Here is a 10,172-nt window from a genome sequence, read left to right on the forward strand (position 1 = left end):
CTAAATTTTTAAGCGGAGCATCATTCAGTTGTCTGTGAGTGTTCTTTTTGCAGTAGCAACAGCAGCTCTCTCGCACCCACAGTGCCCCGCCCACTCGACGAGACATGTTGTCTGTGCAGTGCAGAACAGTGACAGTGTTGCGCCTCTATTCAATCTTTGTATTCTCTTTTGTCTGCCACTACACACACATTTCAGACAATGCTTCCCATACAACAAATAATGGAAAAGCAGACAGACAACTGTTAAATGACTCTTTTCTTGGTTTTGTATTAACGCTTTCCACAGTCAAACTATCAAGATATGTTAACTTGGTTCTGTTTCATATTCCCACAATTTGGCTTTGTGCAGTAGGGGTTTATATTGCAAGCTAAAAAAAAAACATAGGCAGGTATTTTAACATTTTAAATTTCATCCGTTTCATGATTGTATGAAAGAATATTGCGACGGGCTAAATAAGATTATTAGCTTTACAAAATTTTGCCTGATAGCGCTGGTGATGCGTGCAGATCGCTGGAAATTTAATTTCTATACCTTCAGATTCCAAATAGTAAATACTTGATTTACAACTAACAATATCCACTTTCCATTACGACACTAACCCAATTTACTGACACATGCGCTATTCCCCCCTCTGAAAAGGAAGAATTAAACATTGTCACGAATAACCAAATACAGATGAAAGTATATGTTAAAGACTGCAAATATGAACACAAAGAAACAATAAACTCATTTATTGAGTTGAATAATTACACCTGTATCATATTTATGAGAGCATTATCAGTCAGCTGATTTGCAAATACTTTAACAGAATTTTTCAACCTTATTGAAGCATGTATTGTTTTTAGTATGAAGGAGAGTATCTCCTTATTGAACTATAATATACGAATCAACTGTCAATATGTTGATCGTGAAAGCCACCATATATGGTCATGTGATCTTCAAGAACTTATCAATACCAAATGCACATCATGCAATACATACTGCGAAAATATATACATATGGTATTTGTGATCGATGAGAAATTAACAATATCAAATATACATCAAACCAAGCAATTCTGTGACATATAACGTCCAATATGTATCATGGCCAAATTATCACTTTATATATTATCAAATGTCAAACGTGTTTCGCTCAAGCTGTCAAGAATTCAAATTTCAGACTTCAATGGCGTCCATTTACTTCGCGCTCATTCACGCGGTGCAAATAACGATTTGTTCGTTATCCAAAGAACCACACTGACCACACGCTAGCATGCTTCGAAGTACATTGACCGACGGGTAGATCTACCTACAAGCGTTGAAACATGAGCTCATGCAATACTAAAAGTACATATGCAGCTTACCTCACTTGAGATATCACGAGGCAGAATTCGCTCCTCATACCACCTTGTTTTGTTTCAGTATTCCAAATCCAGCTCGCATTCCCAATGACCTGTGCTTACTCCAAAACATTGGCTCATCGCTTCTAGCCCTATGGCCAGGTAAAGTAATCGTGCAACTCAGGCGTCCATGCCGAAATTTGCAGATCTTGGTCACCGTATATTCATACCGATGCCGTTTGTTCAGCGTCCATTCTGCCGGAATCCCGCTTTCTTCTCCCCTTTTTTCTTCTTCTTTTAGTCCTCGTTGCCCCAACCTTTCGTGCAGAGCACGATTGTCTTTACCAAATCAACAATTTACTTGATTAAGAAACCACACGTTAACAAATATGCGTATGTGTTAAGAATCTAATGTAATACTTTTTGAGATAAACCTTTTGCTGTCAACTATACGATGGCACCTAGACCAAAATGCTGTAAATTTTATAATTTTGCGCCATTACTGCGAATTGCCCATGCGTGCAGTGGCCGGCACATCAAAATGGCCCTGTGCATAAGCGAACCGGATAACAAACAAAGGAATTTACAATTTAAATACGCACAACGGTCAGAGCCATCTAGCGACACCTCGCGAAAGCACGAAAGCAACAAAGTTTTTATACTGCATAGGCATTCCACCTATCGTGAATTCTCTACACTAGACGAGGTCATCGTCTTAGGACATAAGTTGGGCTTCTTACCCACACCCGAAACTCAAGTTACTAGAATGCCTTATGACAGTTCGTCATAATATGTTGTTAAAATACACTACTTGACACAGTATCACTAATAACAATTGGCTGCCGCTGTTCCCGAGCATGGTATGCAGACAGCTTTTGATCTCGCTGCCGAAATTCCTGGGTTCAAGTCCCGGCCTGGGTATGGTTATTTATAAGTGTCCCTTCACGAATTTTATCATACCCTAATCCTCATTGTTGCGATTAGCCAAAAGTAGCATAAATGTGAAGTAAAATTAAAGAAAGGTAATAATAATAGTAGTAATAATAATATCAACCTATCCTCCATTGTTCCTTTATGAGTGTCCGTTTATCAATTTCATCAATTCATCATTCATACGCATTGATGCGATTCACTAATAAATGGTAGAGAAGCTGCAAAAAATAAGATGTAAAATAATAACAGAATTTTCTCCGCAGAAGGAAGAAATAAATGCTCCCGAAAACATGCAATACAGGAAAAGTGTGTCCTGTAATGCGAGTCTGTAAACAAAATATAACTCACGAATGAAGAAGTTTACGTGAAGGTTTCGTCTTCTACGAAGCAATACTGGCTTGGATGGCATAGTTGTATCGTCATCCCCTTGTAATCAAGGGGTCCCGGGTTTGATACCCGTTGGAGACACAAGTGGTTCGGATCCCACTTTAAACTGTAGGTCGAGTCCTGATTAGCCTTACTGTGCATTGTGGAACACCAAATCAACAACCAACCAACCAATACAGGGTTGGAAACACTACGGTTATAGGTTTGGAAACACGGCACTTCTCGGGAACTGCTCTACCAGGCGAAACTAGATTATATAAAATTCCGGGTTGCATAACTGTAAGGGTGAGCATTTCTTTATTTTTCCAGTGTACAATATAGTCTCTACTCAACTGAATACACTTTCCGGAATTTCGATAATGGGCTACCCAGGTTTTTGGAATTGCATTGATCAGACTTGCATCTCTGGCTCATGGTAATAGTCATGTCTCATCGCTGGTCACATGTGTAGATATAAAACCCACATGGTCCTACTTATGGCATTCTAGGAGATTACTGCTCACGCCCATGTGCTTTTACTCCTTTTTTTTTCCTCTCTCTCTTTCTTCCCAAAGAACATACTTTTCTTCCTTCCTCTTTATCCCTCTTCTTCAATTCGAGAGAGCAATAGAGAGAGAGAGAGAGAGAGAGAGAGTAATAGAGAAAGGTTGTTCTTATCATATTTTTCTATTTTTTCTTATCATTCTTATTCACGTAGGGGTGAAAGAAACAGAAAGATGAGAAACTTCTCTCTCTCTGTCTCCCTATTCTCTGCTTTCTTGACCTATTTCGCTTCCTTTCAAGAGAGACAGAGAGATATGGCTGATGGAAAAGAGAGGGAGAGTGAGCGAGAACTTTCTTCAACCCAGTTGTAAACCACTTTCTGTCCCATTCCAATAAGCACCTCTGCCCACTTCTGTCCAGCACTGCCATCAGGTGACAAACCAAGTTACTACAGCACAGAAGGAATAACTTGGCAGTGATGTCATCTCCCACCTTCAAGGCATGCAAACCCCCCACACTGCTACATTAGTCTAACAAACCGCACTACGAGCGAGGGATTGCAGGCTATTTTGTTTCTTTGTTAGCAAGGTTTTTTTTGCTGGTTTTGTCATTGTTGTACAATAAGCAGTGGTGTAAAGAAATAGTTTTCAAAAGGCATTGTTGTCACCGTACATAAACTGATGAACGAACTGCAAGAAAATATTAACTTTAAGGGTTCGCGTTGGCCGTTGCGTATGATCATAAAAAAATTAGGGTTCAGATTTAAAAAGCATAGCGTAAGCAGCAGGAAGCTACTCCTTGAACGAAACAGCATCGTTGCATTGCAGGTGGTGATCATTTTTTCGTGAAGTTAAAAAACTGTGCAGAGAGCAAACCATCGGTCTTTCATTTACATGGATGAAAGTTTTGTGAACAAACACCACACTGTCCCCAAAGTTTGGCTGGATTCCAAAGATTTGGGGGGTTTAAAAGTGCCAACAGGAAAGGGTCCCAGGTTTATTATTGTGCATGCCGGTGGTGAAAGTGGATTTGTTGAGGGAGCGAAGTTAGTGTTCCTTTCAAAAACAACTGGGGACTATCATGGGGAGATGAACACTAACAATTTTATGTTGTGGTTTGACGAACAACTTCTTCTCAATCTGCCCCCAAACTCTGTTATTGTGTGTAACAATGCTCCGTACCACAACAAGTTAGTAAAAAAAATCCAAACATCAAACAGCAGGAAGGATGAAATGAAGTCATGGCTGTCATCTCAAAATATTCCGCATGCAGAAGGTTTGCTGAAAGTCGAATTATATGAAATAATTAAAATAAACATCTAACAGTGCTAATATTAAATTGAAGATTGGTAGTTTGCACCGCGATATTTACTGTTTGTACTCTTACTCGTGCCATGATTCCTTTCATAGTAGTTAGCAACACTGACTTAGCAGGGAGTGACGTCACTGCCAGGTTATTCTTTCCCGACTGTAGCTACCAATGACTGCATGGGATGCAGGACATTAGACTCCGTCAATCAATATGATATGCCCCTCATTTCTTTCAATATTCCCATCAGTGATTTATGTCATAATCAAATAAATAAGAATCAATATACACATGAAACTATACAACAAGAACACAAGTAAGAAGTCAACAAGAATTCTAAATATGAAATAGACTACTGAAAGGGATTTCTAATCTCAGTGTCAAATAAGTCGCAGAAAAGTTAGTGCTGTGAATTATTATGTGCAATATGAAAAACTACATGGTTCTCTATCCCTTTGTAAGTCCATAGTGTACAATAAGTCATTGGTGATGTATTGAAGATGCAATATACATGTGACTAAGTTAGGGTATGCCATTGGCTAGGCTTCTGCGCTGGGTGAGCGAGGAGTTTTGCGTGGGAGATCCTTGCCGACTGGGGTAGACGTAGGACTAACTGGACACAGGCTGAGTATACTGTATATCCGTGTATCACCCTTTTTGGGCCTGCATGGCCTGGTGTAATTTGCCTAACGTTGATATAGTTATGTCTACCTTATGAAAATGCTAAAGAGGATATTTAATTTTTAAGGGTAGATTGCTCCTGGTCATGTAGGCTGTGGGGGTTTTGGGCAGGGTAGCAGTTGACTCATATAGCCGTTACATACTGACTTTTGACGATTTAATTGGACAGACTGTTACAATTTAATGGGGAGATTATACATGGTTATTGTTGAATAAACTAAAATGTTGTTCTTAGGTGTTTGTTTATATGAGTTGTGAATGAATCTTGTGATACATATATAAATGTGGAAATTATAATCTGATTTGTTAATAAATATTATGGTTGAATGAATATTAAGCTTTACATTAAATAGTTTAATTACCTAATGAAAGATAATTAACTTCCACTGCACCGATAATATAATCAACATCTCACTTCTTTATTATTTATAAAGGGGAAATAAGAGACGTACAGGATTATACCTTCCATGGCAGTCAGCACAAAGGATACCAGTATTTACATATAAATTTAAATATACTTTTGATAATGTAGTTTATTTAAAGAGTAGCTTGAACTTTGGAACTGGTAAATATGAAAGGAAGAGAAAAATATATAAATTTAACAGAACAATATAAAAACCTATGGTAATCATGTCTTGATGCAGTTGAAACGTATGCAAGGTATGGAAATCTTGTTCAAGATTTAGTCATTACATTACATTATGAATAATGTTGTGTTACACGGAAAACTTCTGATGGTAAGAAGGCAGAAAGTCAAATTTTGTAATGTTCAAGAAAGTTTGACCTGAGAAAGAATAAGCTTACTTCTTCATTTATTAATCGTTCTTAGTATGAATACCGTACAACTGCTTTGTCACATAAAACTGCTAATGCTGTTCCATTATGGATTAAAATTCTTTGACCGATATCCAGTTCATTATGTAAGTATAAGATACAAGATGATTATCACTTAGAATTAGAATTATCAAGTAGTATGCAATTAAAATTATAAATATGTGAAGTTCTTTACATTTCCTTTAACTAAACAGTTCTCATGGCTATCAGAGGAATCAAGAGGTTCTGGGTTCGATTCCCGGTGGAGGCAAAAGTGGTTGTTCAGATATCACTTTAAACTGTAGGCCCAGTTGTGATTAGCCTTACTGTGCATAAAGTGTACTTAAACCAACAATTCAATCCAATCAACACGGATATGAGAAGTTTTCTCAAGTGACAAATCTTTGTATTAAGGGCTGGAATTACACCTAGTAAAGGGTCTTCCAATAAGGGCGGGTCGATGTTGGCAGCCTGTGGCGGCCATGCTGTTTTGGTGGTGTCTGTCTAATCTGTTGTTTCTTTTTCAGGCACTAATGCCAAATCACCATGGCAAGTTACACGATTGAGCAGCGCGTCCAAATGATAAAACTTTATTATCAAAATGAGTGTTCGTTTGTGCAAACGCGAGACGACCGGTTCAGTAAACAATCAGCCAACACCCGTACGTCAAAGGAAAGCCAGATCGGCTGAGAACATCGCTGCGGTCTGTGAAAGTGTGCAGGAGAACCCGAGGCAGTCAATTCCTCTCTGTGCACAAGAACTCGGCCTTTCGCAGACTTCAACTTGGCGAATTTTGCGTCGGGACTTGGGCCTACACCCGTACAAGATCCAACTGACCCAGGAGCTCAAAGTTAATGACCATAGACAACGCCGTTTGTTCGCTGACTGGGCTTCGGAGCATTTGGAAGAGGACCCCAATTTTGGCCGAAAAATCATCTTTAGCGACGAGGCGCATTTTTGGATGTGGCATTGCATCCACAAAAAGTTACTGTTTGGTGCGGATTTTGGGCCGGCGGCATCATTTGTTCGTACTTTTTTGAAAACTACGTTGGTGAGGCCATCACCGTCAACGGCGAGCGCTACAGAACGATGATAACCGATTTCTTTTGGCGCAAATTGAACGATATGGATGTAGACGACATGTGGTTCCAGCAGGACGGCGCTACATGCCACACAGCGGATGCCACGATGGACATTCTGCATGAACGATTTGAGGGTATGGTTATCTCTCGCAGAGGTGACGTGAATTGGCCACCAAGATCGTGCAATTTGACCCCACTAGACTTTTTCTTGTGGGGTTTCCTGAAGTTGCAGGTCTATGCCAATAAACCACAATCGACCGATGCCCTTAAAGTCAACATCACCCAGGCCATCGCTCAAATTCAGCCGGATCTATGCGGCAGAGTCATTGAAAATTGGACCACTCGGATACGTGCCACCGTGAGAAGCCACGGCGGACATTTGAACGATGTTATATTCCATACATAATGGCATACATTAGGGATGGCCAGATCCGGATCCTGGCGGATCCAAAATCTGGATCCGGTTGATTCCGGATCCTTAGGATACGGATACTAAAATTTTTCGAATCTGGAACCACGGATCCGGAATTTTCAGATCCGGATCCGGATCCAGATCCAGAATTTTTGGATCCAGATCCAGAACTTTCGAATCCGGGATAGGTACTTTTGGATCCGGAATTTTCGGATGTTTTGCCATCCCACATGTGCTTCTTGGGAAAGTAAGAAAGTGCTTATAACATATTGTTACCTGCTAATATACATATATATATATATATATATAATATACATACACATATATACACAAGAAAGTGTGGGGCATTACCCCCACACCCCCTATACGCCTTCATGGCATGGTGCTAAGCACAGGGGAACACTTTACTTTTTACTTTTTTTTACTTACACATATATATAGTGTGTGTGCCCGCATGCGCGATTTGTAATTAATTAATACACTTACAAGGGAGGTCTAAGTCTCCCCCTCCGATTTCCATGAAACTTGGCATATGTATAGAGCCCCCCCCCCCCCGCCTCAAATGTCAAGATGATGAGAAATTGAAGTGGGGATCTGACCCCGAAACCACGTAAATATGCCATAGGAAGAAACAGGGGGCATAGGCCTCTCTATACACCTGTCAAATTTCATGGGAATCGGAGGGGGACACAAGGTTCAGATGATCCCCATGTCAATTTGTCCTCATCTTGACTTTTGAGGCGGGTTTTGCCCCCTAAAACACTTTTTTAGCCGAAACAAAAAAAAACATGTATTTCTTCCTTTGGGCCCCTCTATACATCTGCCAAGTTTCATGAAAATCGGTGGGGGACACAGGGGTCAGACTCTTACTTCAATTTGTCCTCATCTTGACATTTGAGGGGATTTTGCCCCCTAAAACAGTTTTTAGCTGAAACAAAAAACACGTAATTCTTCCTTTGGGCCCTTCTATACACATTTGAGAGGAGGTTGCCCTCTAGAACAAATTTTTTGCCGAAACAAGAAAATACGTATTTCTTCATTTGGGCCCTGCAAGTTTCATGGAAATCGGAGGGGAACACAGGGGTCAGATCCCCACTTCAATTTGTCCTCATCTTGACATTTGAGAGGAGGTTGCCCCCTAGAACAAATTTTTTGACTAAAGAAAAAATCACGTATTTCTTCATTTGGGCCCGTTTATACACACACCTGCCAAGTTTCATGGAAATCGGAGGGACACAGGAGTCAGATCCTCACTTCAATTAGTCCTCATCTTGACATTTGAGGGGGTTTTGCCCCCTAAAACCGTTTTTTAGCTGAAACAAAAAAAAAAAAAAATACGTAATTCTTCCTTTGGGCCTCACTATACTGCCAAGTTTCATGGAAATCGGAGGGGGACACTTAGGTAACCTCCCTTGTTAGTCTTACACTTTGTAATTATATAACACTGCATATATTATAATGTTTTATTTTAATTTGTAAAACTGTAACTGTAGAACAATTGTATAATTTTTGTATAACATTTCTATCTTGTTATATGTGTTAAATGTTTCATCCTGGAATGGAATGTCTCACATTTATGTGTGTTTTCATTTCCAATATATTCGAATGAATACATATTCGTTTCAATGGCATTTACAAAATCACCTCTGACATTTTATGTTAAACAAGTAAGATTATTTTTGTGCACGAGTGTGTTAGCCGATGCGTAGCAAAGTATTTTAGGAACAACACTTGAAAAAAATTCTTGTAGGACTAACTAATGAAAAATTTCTTTGTAATCGAAGATCATAATACCTTTTAAGGTGTGGTAATATTATAATGGGATTGAGATACGAAACTCTCGGATCCGGATCCGGAATTTTCGGATCCGGATCCAGAATTTTCGGATCTGGATCCAGAATTTTCGGATCCGGAATTTTTGGATCCGGATCCAGATCCGGAACTCTCAGATCTGGATCCAAATCCGGAACTTTCGGATCCGGATCCAGATCCAAAATTTTCGGATCCGGAACTCTCGGATCCAGATCCAGATCTGGACCTTTCGGATCTGGATCCAGATCTTGAACTTTCAGACCCGGATCCAGATCCGAAACTTTCAGACCCGGATCCGGATCTGGATCCAGATCCATAACTTTTGGATCCGGATCCAAACGGATCCGGATTTGTCGGATCCGGATCTGTTTGGCCATCCCTAGCATACATGGGCCTTTCAAATAAAAAAGGAATTTCGTTTATACCTCACACACAGCTTGTTTTATTCCATTTCAACATCGACCCGCCCTTATTGGAAAACCCTATATATAGCAGCTGATATTTAGGTAATGTTTGTAACCCTACGTGCCAGCATTCCATACAAGGTGTGTGTATTATTCTACGCTCGTGAAAAGTTAATGCAAAGTAATGTAAATACATCATTATCATCTTAAAATGTTAAAAGGTTTGGTTCCTTTTCAAGCATGACTTGAAGGTCTCATCTACGATGAACAAAGCAAAGTATGATTCCGAATTCCATCATTGTTAGATTACAAGATATTCAATTGAATAGTGACATTAGATAAATATGAGATGTGCATGTTAATTTAAAATCTAGTATCTTCTCAGAAAGAAAAAGTAACAATTAATGAATTCCTTTACAAGACTGAACCATAAAACTGCTGATGGCAGATATTGTACTAACCCGGAAATGTTGGCGCCATCTATGTAGGTGCAGGGGTGATAAAAATTTTAATATTTTGTGGAAAAAAAAAGTTTC

This window comes from Lepisma saccharinum, chromosome 20 (assembly GCF_977018435.1).
Source record: "Lepisma saccharinum chromosome 20, izLepSacc3.1, whole genome shotgun sequence".
NCBI classification, from domain to species: Eukaryota; Metazoa; Arthropoda; class Insecta; order Zygentoma; family Lepismatidae; genus Lepisma; species Lepisma saccharinum.